This window comes from Mytilus galloprovincialis, chromosome 3 (genome assembly GCF_965363235.1).
Source record: "Mytilus galloprovincialis chromosome 3, xbMytGall1.hap1.1, whole genome shotgun sequence".
Classification (NCBI taxonomy): domain Eukaryota; kingdom Metazoa; phylum Mollusca; class Bivalvia; order Mytilida; family Mytilidae; genus Mytilus; species Mytilus galloprovincialis.
In genome coordinates, this window is record NC_134840.1 from 72,942,119 (window position 1) to 72,954,716 (window position 12,598).

The following is a 12,598-nucleotide window of genomic DNA, read 5'->3' on the forward strand; positions in this document are numbered from 1 at the left end:
TCCCAGTCCTTAAACATGTATCTATCGGGTAAACCATTGGGAATGCACCTCATTTTTCGTTCGTTTGAAGAATATTGAATATCGATTGTTGGAGCATCTGGAATTTCCAAAACAAATCATTTGAGTTTATTTGTACAAGAGAATGTAAAATTTGGTAAGTCCTATGAAGACCGCGACACAGAACTTAGCAGATGAACATACATTCTTATTGATTTTAAAGGGATGGGATATGGGATAAATGCTAAGCAGTTTAATATAAGATTCGCAAATAAACTCTAAGTTAAATGTCACCAGTTCATTTTGACTACACTTCAAAAAACCATACCACTAAAACTATACTAGTCAACAAAAGAAACAATACACGACTTTTTTTCAAAATAAAGATGAAGTTTTCCGTTTATATGACTACAATTGAAGGTAGTAATATTTATAATTAATGAACATGGAAATATAAATCTGTTTAAAAAAATTGTTTTTTGCTCTCATGACGTCATTTGGCGAAATTAAAATTTTTTGACAAAATTTAAATAAAAAGACAATTTTTAAAAATAGAAGTTCCTACTAATGATGCCAACCTATCATTTAAAGATAAAGACAATGTTTGCCATCAATTCTTTTTTAAAAATCATACAGTTTCTTTGTTTATTTGTAAAGCAAAGTTTGGCACCACAGGAAATCGTTAAAATGTAAACATTATCAATTGATTTACCATTGACAGTATGTGTAAAGTGAATTTAAAAAAAAACGGTAATAATCTTAAAACTAATCCGAAAGGTTGTTGTTTTCATATCTAAAACATTGATTTGAGACAAACACAATTTTTTTCTTTTTTCGCATTTTTTGAGATTTAAAAAAAAAACACTTTTTTTACCAAAAATAAAAAAAAAACAATATTTCAACCCATTAGTGACAATATAAACATTACCTAATTAGCATATTGAATATTTTTAAACAAATTTGAAAATTAATTTAGTACTTTGAAAATTTTATGTCGATTTTGTGTCCCACTTTCCGCAAAAATAATTTGCACCCTATGATCATTTACATGTAATTTATTTACTTTCCGAAAGGTTTTGATTTCCATTATCAGATGTGCATACATTGAAAATGAAAGCTTTATAAAATAGTTTATCTCATTTTGTTTTACTTTTAATACTTTTTGATAAATTTTATTCTTAAGTCGTGAATCGTTTCTTTTGTTGACTAGTAGATTTCGTAACCAATGTTAACACCTTATCGATTTCACTGTAGTATATTTGTTCACAATGCAAATGAATTTTTACTCTGGGGATATAAAAAAAGATAACATAGAAAGAAAAACAGCAAATTTTGGATCGACATTTTTTAGGTTTGAGCATATTTAACTCGTAAACTGGATCTCTGACCCACAAACCTTTCTTCTTTTTAATTGTTTGTTATCGGTCTCTGTACTTGATCTATTGCCTTTTAGAAACCAATGATTAATTAAAATAAAATTATCCTGGAAAACCTAGTCTAAGTTTTTAGCTTTTCAATGGTGTTCAAAACGGTCGCATTTAATTTCCCTTAGATATGTGTTTCAGATAAAGTAACACACACATGCACATGTATGACCTCGGTTCACTGTACTTGGACCTTGCTTATTTAAGTTTGAAAATACTTTTGTTTTTGTATATGGGAGTGAAATTTGAGATTCTTTAGATTCAAAACAGTTAACCGGAAAAGGAGATTATTTTTTTGAAAAGTTATGTAAAGAACTGCAAACTGAATCAGTTCATTCCAAAATCTGTAAATTTTCACTGGGAGTAAAAAAGAGAAGCACAAATATGGCAGTGATAGGTGAGCTAGGGATATATCTTTTATTTATTGAAGTTAAAGTTAATATGTTTTCATACTTATCACGTTTAACAAATTATTGTCTGAAGCTCTCCTTGTATCAAAATCCTTATCAAACCATAGTAAGAAAAGTTGTTTTAATTCTATGAGTTCATTATCAAAATACTTAGATATAGATGTATCGCAAGTTTTTAATGTGAAATCAAACTTGAAAAGATTTATTTCAAACAAACTAAAATTAAAGTATATAAGTTGTGGTTTTCATCTTTAAACGATGACAGAAAAAATGTGTCATTGGAAATAAACTTTTTAAGAGAAATATATATTTTTTAACCTTATTTTTCTATAGATAATAGGAATCTGAAAATTCAGATGACAAAATTCAGAACTAGTAACTATGATCTAGAAATAGAGAGAGGTAGATATAGGGGAATTAATAATTTAAATGTTGTTAAAAAAAAACTATATGAAACTTAGTAAATTTATATATTTTACTGTCAAAAAGACAGAGGCATAATTTAGATAGTTGTAATTTTAGCTTCTTATTGTATGATCATAAAAGCACCAGGGGATCATTGTATTTGTCAAAGTTGAAAAATGATACATTGTTTTATTAATATACATGTGTCTTTCTTTTCTCTTCATTGTAATCATTGATTTATTTGTATTCAATTAATTGTAATCATTTTGTAATCATTTGTACCAAATATACATTGTGATTATTCTGCCTGTAATGGGAGTCTTTAATTGACAATAAAATATATATTTGATTTGGTTTGATTTGTATGTATGATGAAAGTGACAGTCTAAGAGGTGAATATAACAATGTATTTCCTAAAGATGTGTAGCATGTTAATAATTGGAGACGATCAATAAAAAAGCAAAACGGTTGAAAAGGGCAGCAAATGTAAACGATTAAACAGGGCTTGAACATCGAAGAAATTATCAAGATACGTAATCAAACGTAACACTTTCTCGATATTCCTTGTCTTTTGTCATTCTCAAACTATTTGATATCGGTAGATGTAAAAACATGTCATTTGTAATTGCAAAAAAAAATAATAATCATATAAAAGATAATTAATTATATAAAACTGTCAATGTCAAATTTTACATACACCACTTACACTGCACAACAACTGTTGCATTGCCTTCATAAACACCTGCTTGTGTGTCAACTCTACATGTGTATATGCCTGCATCTGTCCGGTTTATACTTTTGAAATTTAGTTCATCATTCTGGATGATAATTGTGTTTTTATGTAGTCTTTTCCAAACAGTAGTTGCGTCTGGATCGTTCCCATCGTTTCTGCACATTAGTTGTGTGTCCTCACCTTCTTTAACAGTTAACGTTTGGTTGGGGCGAAAGCTTATCTTTGGTATATCTATAAGGATAATAACCAGTTTTATTATAAATAGTTTTATCAGTAAACTAATTTTGAATATAGTAACGAAAATAGAGATAATGATAATGATATTTGTAATTGTGTTTAATTGATTTGTAATTTAATCGTGCAAGCTTTTAAAAAATAATAAATTGAAACGTAAAAGACGGGTGTAAGAATGTAAGTAAATGCTAATTTTGAATAAAAAAAGGGTTTTCAAAACAATAACGGAGAGGACTTCCAAAGAACGTTTTTACAAAAGATAGTACATGTAGTAGTGCCAACGATGATAATGGAAGACCTCTCCTAAGTTCTATTTGTTATATAGTGCATAAATACAACAGCGAAATAAGAAATGCGGAAGGGGCTATTTACCTTGATTCTTTTGCACACAAGGGCCATTTTCCTAACGATTTTCTTCATTTATGTATAACTGATGGTTTCCTATTTTACCTCCGTAAGACTCAGTTTAGGCCTTTTTATCTAAGTATAAACAACTGAGATACCTCAAAATCGCTGTTTTGAAAGAGTTCGGTAAATTTTTATATGTATTAATATGTATTGCGAGGTCTGACCTAACCAAGTTCAAAATCAAAATTAAAGTTATGCTGTACTATGTCTTCTGGGGTAAACGTTATATCGATTTTGTCAGTAACGTCCTTCAATCCTCAATTTTACCGTAAACATATGTGTTAATCTTTTGATGTCTTTTCGGTTATATGTGTCAATGGTTTGCATTCTCAATGACATATAACTTGCACTGTGTTTCATTAATAAATGTAATATTCCTTCGTTGCATCGTCTCAAAACAAGCAATTAAAGGAAGTGTGTTTTACAACACATTGGTCGGGTTTTCAAATTGACTTGTTTGCAGATTTTCTACATTTATTAATAATTACTTCCTTATATCTATTTATTTTCTTGAGGGCCTTGTTATAATACTAGGCTAATTCACTATTCATGTTCAGGTATATGCTAATAACATAAAAGCATCTTACAAAAAACCTCAAGCTGGACTGAAGATTCCAATACTTTTTTGCCTTCACTGTTAAAAGCTTCGCATTTGAATAGCTTTCTATTGTCAGATCTTTGAGGTATCAACCTGTATCTAACCGAACTTGGTCTACTTGTTGCAACGACAGCTCCGTCCGTAGACCAAGTAATATTGCCGCCAGGTTGTCCACTGGTTACACTACATTCTAAAGTACGTTCTCTTCCTTCAACTGTATTTATCCTTTGACCCGTTGCATCTTCTATAGCTATGTCTGATGGATCTCCTTGATAAAAGCAGACCGTCATACGGTTTAAAAGTTAATATTGTTTTAATGCAATGGTTATACATTAATTAATATTATTTTGCAACTCACCGCAAATCCATATTACTTAAGAGCTGTTTGCATTCAAATGTGTCATTTTTACTCATTACAATCCCGGATAAAATCAAAATATCCTAATTTAAAAAATGACGTCATTTAGATATTCAAAGCGTTTCTGAAAAATGAAACAGAGCTGCCCAAAGCAATAAAAGATACTGCATTGGATCTTTACTCAAAAGAAATCTTTGACAGAAATTAATTGTAGGTAATACTCAAATATTTATGATATTTTTGTGATGATAGTCGCTGGTGATAGATTTTGACATTGATAGAACTATTTGGTTAAGGTTTTCATTTATTGATTTAAATATTTCCGCATATGTATGTTGCACTAATGTCTGTTCTCAATTCTATTCTTTTTCTGTGAAAAACAGAACCTACTACTGTACTGTATTGTTAATTTGTTGTCGACGTGAATATGCATGAAATTGTATTAAGAAAGCAACATCCAATAACAAAAGTGTAGAATTAAGGAAACATTACTAACTGATGCAAAATAACTTATTTTTTTTGCGCTGACATTTTTCTAAACAAAGTTAACGTTCTTTAGATATGCTATTCAATAATAGATCGCTTTTGAGTTAGTTGTATACAATGTATCCGTCTAAAACATTGGTTTAAGTGAACATCTATCGTGCGATTTCAGTTTCTTTCAATTTAGAGTTTATTGTTTTCGTCATTTTCAGTATACTTTCCTATTGAATTAAAGTCAAAACTTTTAAGCAACAATTACACGAAATAAGAAAATACAGGACTACAATAGAATTTAATAGGTATAAGAAGATGTGGTATGAGTGCAAATAAGACAACTCTCACTCCAAGTCACAATTTGTAAAAGTAAAGCATTAAAGGTCAAAGTACGGTCGTATATAAGGAATATGTTTAATAGGTATTTCATGTAAAATGTTTGTTTTTTCTATCCCAAAAGTCTATTTTGTAACGTTTATGAATATGAAGCATAATAAAGTCTTTACACAATTGAAAGTTTGATGTATGCTGATTGATATTTGATTCTTAGATACATGTTTGATTTTTTTAATGAGTTGTTGTTGTATTTGAACAAGATTTGGATAACTGAGAGTACTCTCAGATCTGTAGTTTTATGTTTTTAGTGTTTTTTGTTAGGTGTTTTTGTGCTTTGTATCGTTCCAATTGGTTAAGCCTTTTCTGGCGGATTTTTATAGTCTGTTGTTCCGTTAAATCACTGTCCCAGTAAAGGGGGAACGGATGGACATACGCAAAATTGTTTAACACTTTCACATCATGTTAATGTCTGTCCAAAGTCAGAAACATGTTATTCAGGGCTGGTTGTGTATTGCTGTTTATAATATATGGTTTTCGGTGTTTGTTTATACATTATTCAGGTCGTTAGGATTTTCGTTTGGATTGTATTAATTATGTCATTACATGGTCTTTTATATGACTTTCTGTGTCGGACCGTTTTACTGATTGTCGATGGACACTCATTGACCTATAGTTGCTTACTTCTACATTATTTGGTCTTTGGTGGAGAGTTGTCTGATATCGGCAATCATACTATATTCTTTCCTTAACGGAGTAGCATCATAATAAGAAATGAACATTATTTTAGATTTTAAAGATTCTTTTTCTTTATACTTAAAAGAACAAATATTTAAAAGTATATATAGATAGAATTTTGAAATTGGAAATAAAAGGCTTGTGTTAACAATTCTTACTTTTGATCACTAAGTTAAATTCTCTTATATTTAAATTATCGCTGCATCTGAATTCTCCACTTATATCTTCGGTGAAACGATGAATAACCAAAACAGACTTTTTATCAGTATCAGTTTTCTTAAGTTCCACTAAAGTCGACACATGTGAGGAAACGTCTGTTCCAACGGCGTATAGTATAAAATCCGGTGGTCCAGTCCAAATTATATCCCGAGTAGTTTCAATTGGGCAAACCAGGTTGACTTTAGATTCTAACGTCTTGTAAATTATTTCTTTAGTTAACACTAAATCTGTAATTTGATTTAAATGATTAAATTACCTTTCTTTTGTAGTTGTTATATCTCGTCGGTATCCTTTAAACTTCGCATAATTGTGTTATTTTTGTATAATACATTTACTAAGTGGCTGTAGCGTAAGCGATAAAAAAAAAAAGTATGAAAAATGAGCTACATCAAGTAAAAACATGTTTTAGGTGACGTTGTCTGAGTTAGATGTCAATAAAAAGTTAAATCACAAAAATATTGAACTCCGAGGAAAATTCAAGACGGAAAGACACTAAACAAATGGCACAATCAAAAGCTCAAACACATCAAACGAAAAGATAACAACTGCCATATTCTTTACTTGGTACAGGCATTCTCTTCTGTAGAAATGTCATCTTCGCTAGCCAAGGGTTACGATCCACTCCCGCCTCTTCACCCTTGGCGGATTGAGATAGAATTTCGATGGCACACTTTTTGGCATGAAATTAAAATGTTTTGATTTTTGTTTGTTACATGGAATAATCCCTCCTCTCTTTATAAAAGACCTAGATCTGCTGAAAGGTTCTTGCTTTTCTTAGAATTTGCCATATACTTTTTAACATCAGGAAAAAAGGCTACCGGCACTAATTAGCCAGATGATCATTGTTGTCACACAGAAAGAAACAATCTTTTTTGCAGATCATAATATATTAGAAACACAAAGATAATTTGGAAGTTTCAAAAACCTGTAATTACTTGAAAAAAAAATACCATATTCAACCATTCCAGAACTGTTTTAATGTAACATGAGTAAAGGAACATGAAATATGGAATAGTCATACAAGCCACGAATAAGCTGACACAATTTCGTATCCAGGGCTTATTGGATCAATAATGAATGAAATAAGAACCAAAAAATGATTTTCTTCATATTTTATACCCATCTGCCCGTTTCCAAACCTATTTAAGAATTAATTTGGGATTTTCATTAGTCCTACGCAAATTTTCCAAAAAAAATCAACTTCCATCGTCGTTTAAGAATACTTTAACAACACCTTTTTTGTAAATAAGTATAATGATGAAGCTTACTTACTCAAGATTTCGACACATTTCATGTACGAGTTACAATAAGACGATACGAGGTATAAAAAAACACACGACGTGTACACGTTCACAAAAAACGCTGAACTCTGACCTTATATCACATGACCAATGTCTTGACCTTAGATGCCATTTAATCTTTTGCAGTCCAACTGAGACAAGGTAACGATTTCTATTAGTCGCAGTTGCTATTGACTGCATTCAATCGAAAAGCACCTTTAAGATGATCACGTGTAAATGTTGAAAATGTAAAATAAACGATTGGCACATTCTGATTGTGCAACAAGTCTATACCATCAAAACATAGAACGATAGTTGGTGACAATCTTAAAGTTCTCAATGTTTTTCGCGCACATGTTGGCATGTCAACAGATATTTTCAGTGCTTGCTTCACGAAATTTGTAAACGCTAGTCGAACTGACATAAGACCATGCTCCAGAACCTCATTTGACAGGTTTCAAAGTGCTTGAAATTAACTTTGGTAATGAACTTATGAGCCTATATTTCCTTTGAATTTTATATATTTTTCTTTTTTCTAATTATGGAGTAACTTGGTGGTAAGATCTTTTTTATTTGTTAAAATAACTGTACTTTGCAACAATAAAAATTAGTTTGTTTATAAGTAAAATAGTTGAGCAGTTTAAAAAAAATGCAGAACAATGAAAGTAAAGTAATTTTCAAACATTTTGCTCTGAAAACTGTTTGTTTATGACAACAACTCTTCTGTCCAAGTTTCATGGTATTTCAAAGATCTAACAAATTATAAAAGATATAAAACAACTTTAAGCACAGATTGAATCTACAGGTTGACGTTAAGAATGACAGAATATGTGATCGCTCAGTCTGTATTCCGATATTTTCTTCGAATTCACAGAATTGGCAAAAGACCCTTGTTTAACTAACAAGATTGTTTTTGGGCTGTCTTAAGTAATAGCTCCTCTGGTAGAAGAAAGCTGTAACACATGATGGTGTTGCTTATTTATATAGTAACTAGAACACACCCGCGAAATTGTGGGCATTTAGAGCTTGGTTGAAAGAATGTAAACTGTTGTAGGATGAATTTTTGTAATAGATTTTGTGGTTGAAGCATTCCAAGAAAGGTATCAACAGTCATAGGTACTTGGAGACAGGACAATTTTTGTACTTGAGCCCTACCCCTTTATCAAAATCTGTAATTTTTTGTTTTCTTTTAATTTCAATAATTTTTCGCGCTTTTTGGCATAAAGTAGGTGGAATTATTTTCATGTAGGACAAACATTTTGGCCTTTAAGAATGCTTACCCCAGAAATTATTTACCCTTCCGCTGTAGTACAATCTAATAGATATTTATTAGAGCAGAGTCTATAATCACTTCCCATACAGAACTATCGATACAATTGGTTGGACAGTGGGTGAACCAGTTTTAAATAGAAGTTGTATTGTCGGTTTACCATAAAAAATATATTTCACATCAAAACGCAATAATTTTAGTTGGTAATTTGAGTTTTGAAAATGGCTAATGTGGGTTAAACATACGTTTATACGAATTACATCCTGTACTTAACAGATAACTTTTGTTTGATTCGTCATCATGAATTTTGCTATTGTAAATGTTAATAACAAACCGTAAATATAAGTTTAGAAATCTGTAAGCTCAAGCTAGAATTTTGTTAATTTGATATCAAAATATTTGATTTTCTATATAAATCATATTTTTGAACAAAAACGTCAAAACTATGATTTAAAAAAAAAAGCAAAATTGTCAATCAAGTAGTTTCGCCACCGCAATTACAGGATAGCTTTTTTAAAAATAAAGAAGATTACAGAATGATAATTGCTGGATATCTTGACACAAGTAGGAAATGCTTGCACGCTTGTAGCGTCTAATTAATCCAGGTTTTTCAAGGGGTTCGGGTCGATCTTTTTAAGTTCAGTTTTGTGGACCGCTGTTTGTTTATTCCTGTTTTTAAACTTTTACCTGTACATTGTGGCGTCTGGATTCTTAGACCTGGATTTTTCATTACCTTCTTGCTGGATTACGTTTAAAAAAAATTAAATGTCGAAGTTTATATATCTTTTTCAAATTTGACAGCCTGTTTAATGCTGGAAGTGAATTTTTATAAAGTTCAAAAACTGTTCGAAAATATTTAAAATGATAATTCAACAAGGAAATCAAATTGACCTGATGCTATTGTGACATTATTGTTTTTATTATTTTTTCCTGATAATATCCTTTTCGGCGACAAATTTGAGTATTGTTTCCGGTTTTATTGATCCTTTAACTGTAAACATTACTAGTATCTAAATAAGCTCTAAATGTTTGTTTCCTTCAATCGTTCAATTTAAAAAAATATATATAAATTAGTAGGTACATGTAGTCTATAATCCTATTTAGATATATAATATTAACCCTTACGCAAATGCAGTTTTATCCTGTACGGATTCCAATTATTACACACAACAACTACATGTACGTTAATGAATTCAAGTTAAAAATGCATTTATGTGCCCTTGATGTGCCAGGTCCAGGTTTTCAGAGCTCTGAGTAAAAAATATTTAATTTTCATATATTTACTCATCTTGATGCAGTCATTTGTGGATTAAAACAGTGGTATTGACTTTGCTTCTAGAATCCATAGATTTATTTGCTGAAACCTTATAACTTGAGGAGATTTGATGTGTTTTTGTGAGTAGCCCGTGAGTTGTTTACATGATTTCATAATGGCGGTAGACCTTCATAAAGCTCAAATCCAAAGACACCTATCTATTCACTTCGGTATTAGTTTCACCAAGGGTATTACACATACTGATGTATTAAATGAACTCAAAACTCTAGTTGATCAAAACGAAATAAAAACCATACAAATTACAGAGAAAGATTGTATAGTTACAGTAAACGACCAGAACACAAAACATACTTTACTCACACGAGGAATAAACTTAAAAAACCGTTTCATCAAAATGGTAGATGTAGAACAACAAGTTACAAATGTGACTACAAAAGATGCCCCATGTGAAATGAGTGATATCACAATATGTGGCCATATTTCAAAATTTGGTGTTGTTGTGCATGGGTCCCTACGAAGGGGTCTAATTAAAGATACAAATATTGAGACCGGCACACGTTATGTGCAACTAACAAACTGTGTCCCAATAATTCCAACCGCAACCAAATTCGGGAGGTTCAGTGTCAGGGTATTCGCAGACAATAATAGGACAGAGTGTCCGTATTGTACGAAAACAGACCATCCATCCTATCGATGTACAAACAAACCAACCCGTCAAAATCAAGCGGCACGCAAATGTTATCGATGCAACAGTACTGCACATACAATAAAAGATTGTCCTCACTCCGAAAAGTTATGCTATCGGTGTGGGAAAGAAGGTCACATACAAAGAGATTGTCAGACTGATGACCAAGAAATGTATGGTGACTACGTACATGACATTCAAGAAGGCAGAGACGCCAATAAAGATAACTCGTTTACCGAGGATGATAACACAGAGGAAGTTACAATTGATCTAAACAAAACCACTGAAAATGTGATTGATCTGAACAAAACCACTGAAAGTGTGATTGAAAAAAAGGACGCTACATTCCCGATTTCTCAAACAATAATATTTGGTGCATCCAATTGCAGTATTCTACCAAGACGAGGTAAGAGTGCCTCTATACAAGCATTGAATACATCAGCAAGATCTGTTAATAGTTTTACACAAAAACTCTGTGTAAAAAGTCAAGTGCTGAAATACATTGACCTATGGGACCTATGGGACGAATTCGCTCCCAACAAAACACCAAACCGAGCACTGTTCGATTTAAACGACCCGAGTGGGGTTCATATCAGCAGGTCCGGTACAGAACTGGTAGAAAACATCTTCGAGGACTTTATTAATTCAGAGTGTGAAGGTGAATATCAAACCCCGAGTAAAAAACGTAATCGAAGTTCAAGTTCCACTCCTGGCTCAAGCGAGAAACAAGTATCCAAGATGCCCAAATCATGCTAACTAATTTTTAACAATATATATAGTACATGATTTTTATTGTAGTCAAAATCTAAATTGCTATAATGCATCTGTTTAATTCAACTTTGTCAACAATATTCAAAATCAATGCTAATTTTAAACAGCTTGTAAAATTTCTATGTTTATTTTTATTTACATATAAACACGTGGACTATGTCCTGAATTGTGACCCTATAATCAATGTAAAATTGACAAATATTTCAAAGAGTTGTTGTAAATTATGTATGTTCCCCAACGTACACTATGAAATTACCAAATTATGTGTTATCAGATAGTAAAATATACAATATGTTTAATTATTATGTTGACCGTAGAAAACAAGTTTTCATGATTATTTGTAGTAACCAATGTGGGTTTCGGCCTAGATCACAAATTGGAAAAATGAATGAAGGTGTTTATTTAATAAAATTTAAATGGCAGTTACGGGTGTATATGCTCATCCCAGTGAACTGTGACGATGTCATAAGTATACACGAGCAAAATGAAACGTTCGTAATTGTGAGATACTCTCTATATATTGTGTATAAATTTTTTTTTCACATATCTGTAGCACTTATGATTAATGAACAAAACAAAGCATTATTTTACCATAACTTTGTATTATGTCAATTTCAATTGTTAGTTTAAATGTCAATGGTATGGTAGATAATAAAAAACGAAATGCTGTTTTTTACTGGTGTAAAAAGAAAAATATTGACGTAATATGCTTGCAAGAAACACATAGCTCTAGCGAGGTCGAAACGAAATGGAAAAACGAATGGAAGGGGGACAGTTTTTGGAATCATGGATCAAGTAACTCAAAAGGGGTAGCGATTCTTTTTTCAGAAAAATTTAAATTTGAAATCTCTAAAAACGGACAAGATAGTAATGGTAGAACAATTTCTGCACATGTTAAAACACCAGGAAATAACGGGATTTTTATTTACAATATTTATGCTCCCAATTTGGCTGGTGACAGAAAATTATTTTTTGAAAAAAA

At 31.2% G+C, this 12,598-nt stretch overlaps 1 long non-coding RNA gene across 1 annotated transcript; it reads right to left on the reverse strand.

The window, feature by feature from the left end:
- Positions 1 to 2,949: 2,949 nt before the first annotated feature.
- LOC143066556 (uncharacterized) lies at positions 2,950 to 6,403 on the reverse strand. Its single transcript, XR_012975668.1, has 3 exons — positions 6,274 to 6,403; positions 4,199 to 4,477; positions 2,950 to 3,200 (listed from the first exon to the last, which is right to left on the reverse strand). It is a non-coding gene; the product is annotated as an uncharacterized LOC143066556 (long non-coding RNA).
- Positions 6,404 to 12,598: the final 6,195 nt, after the last annotated feature.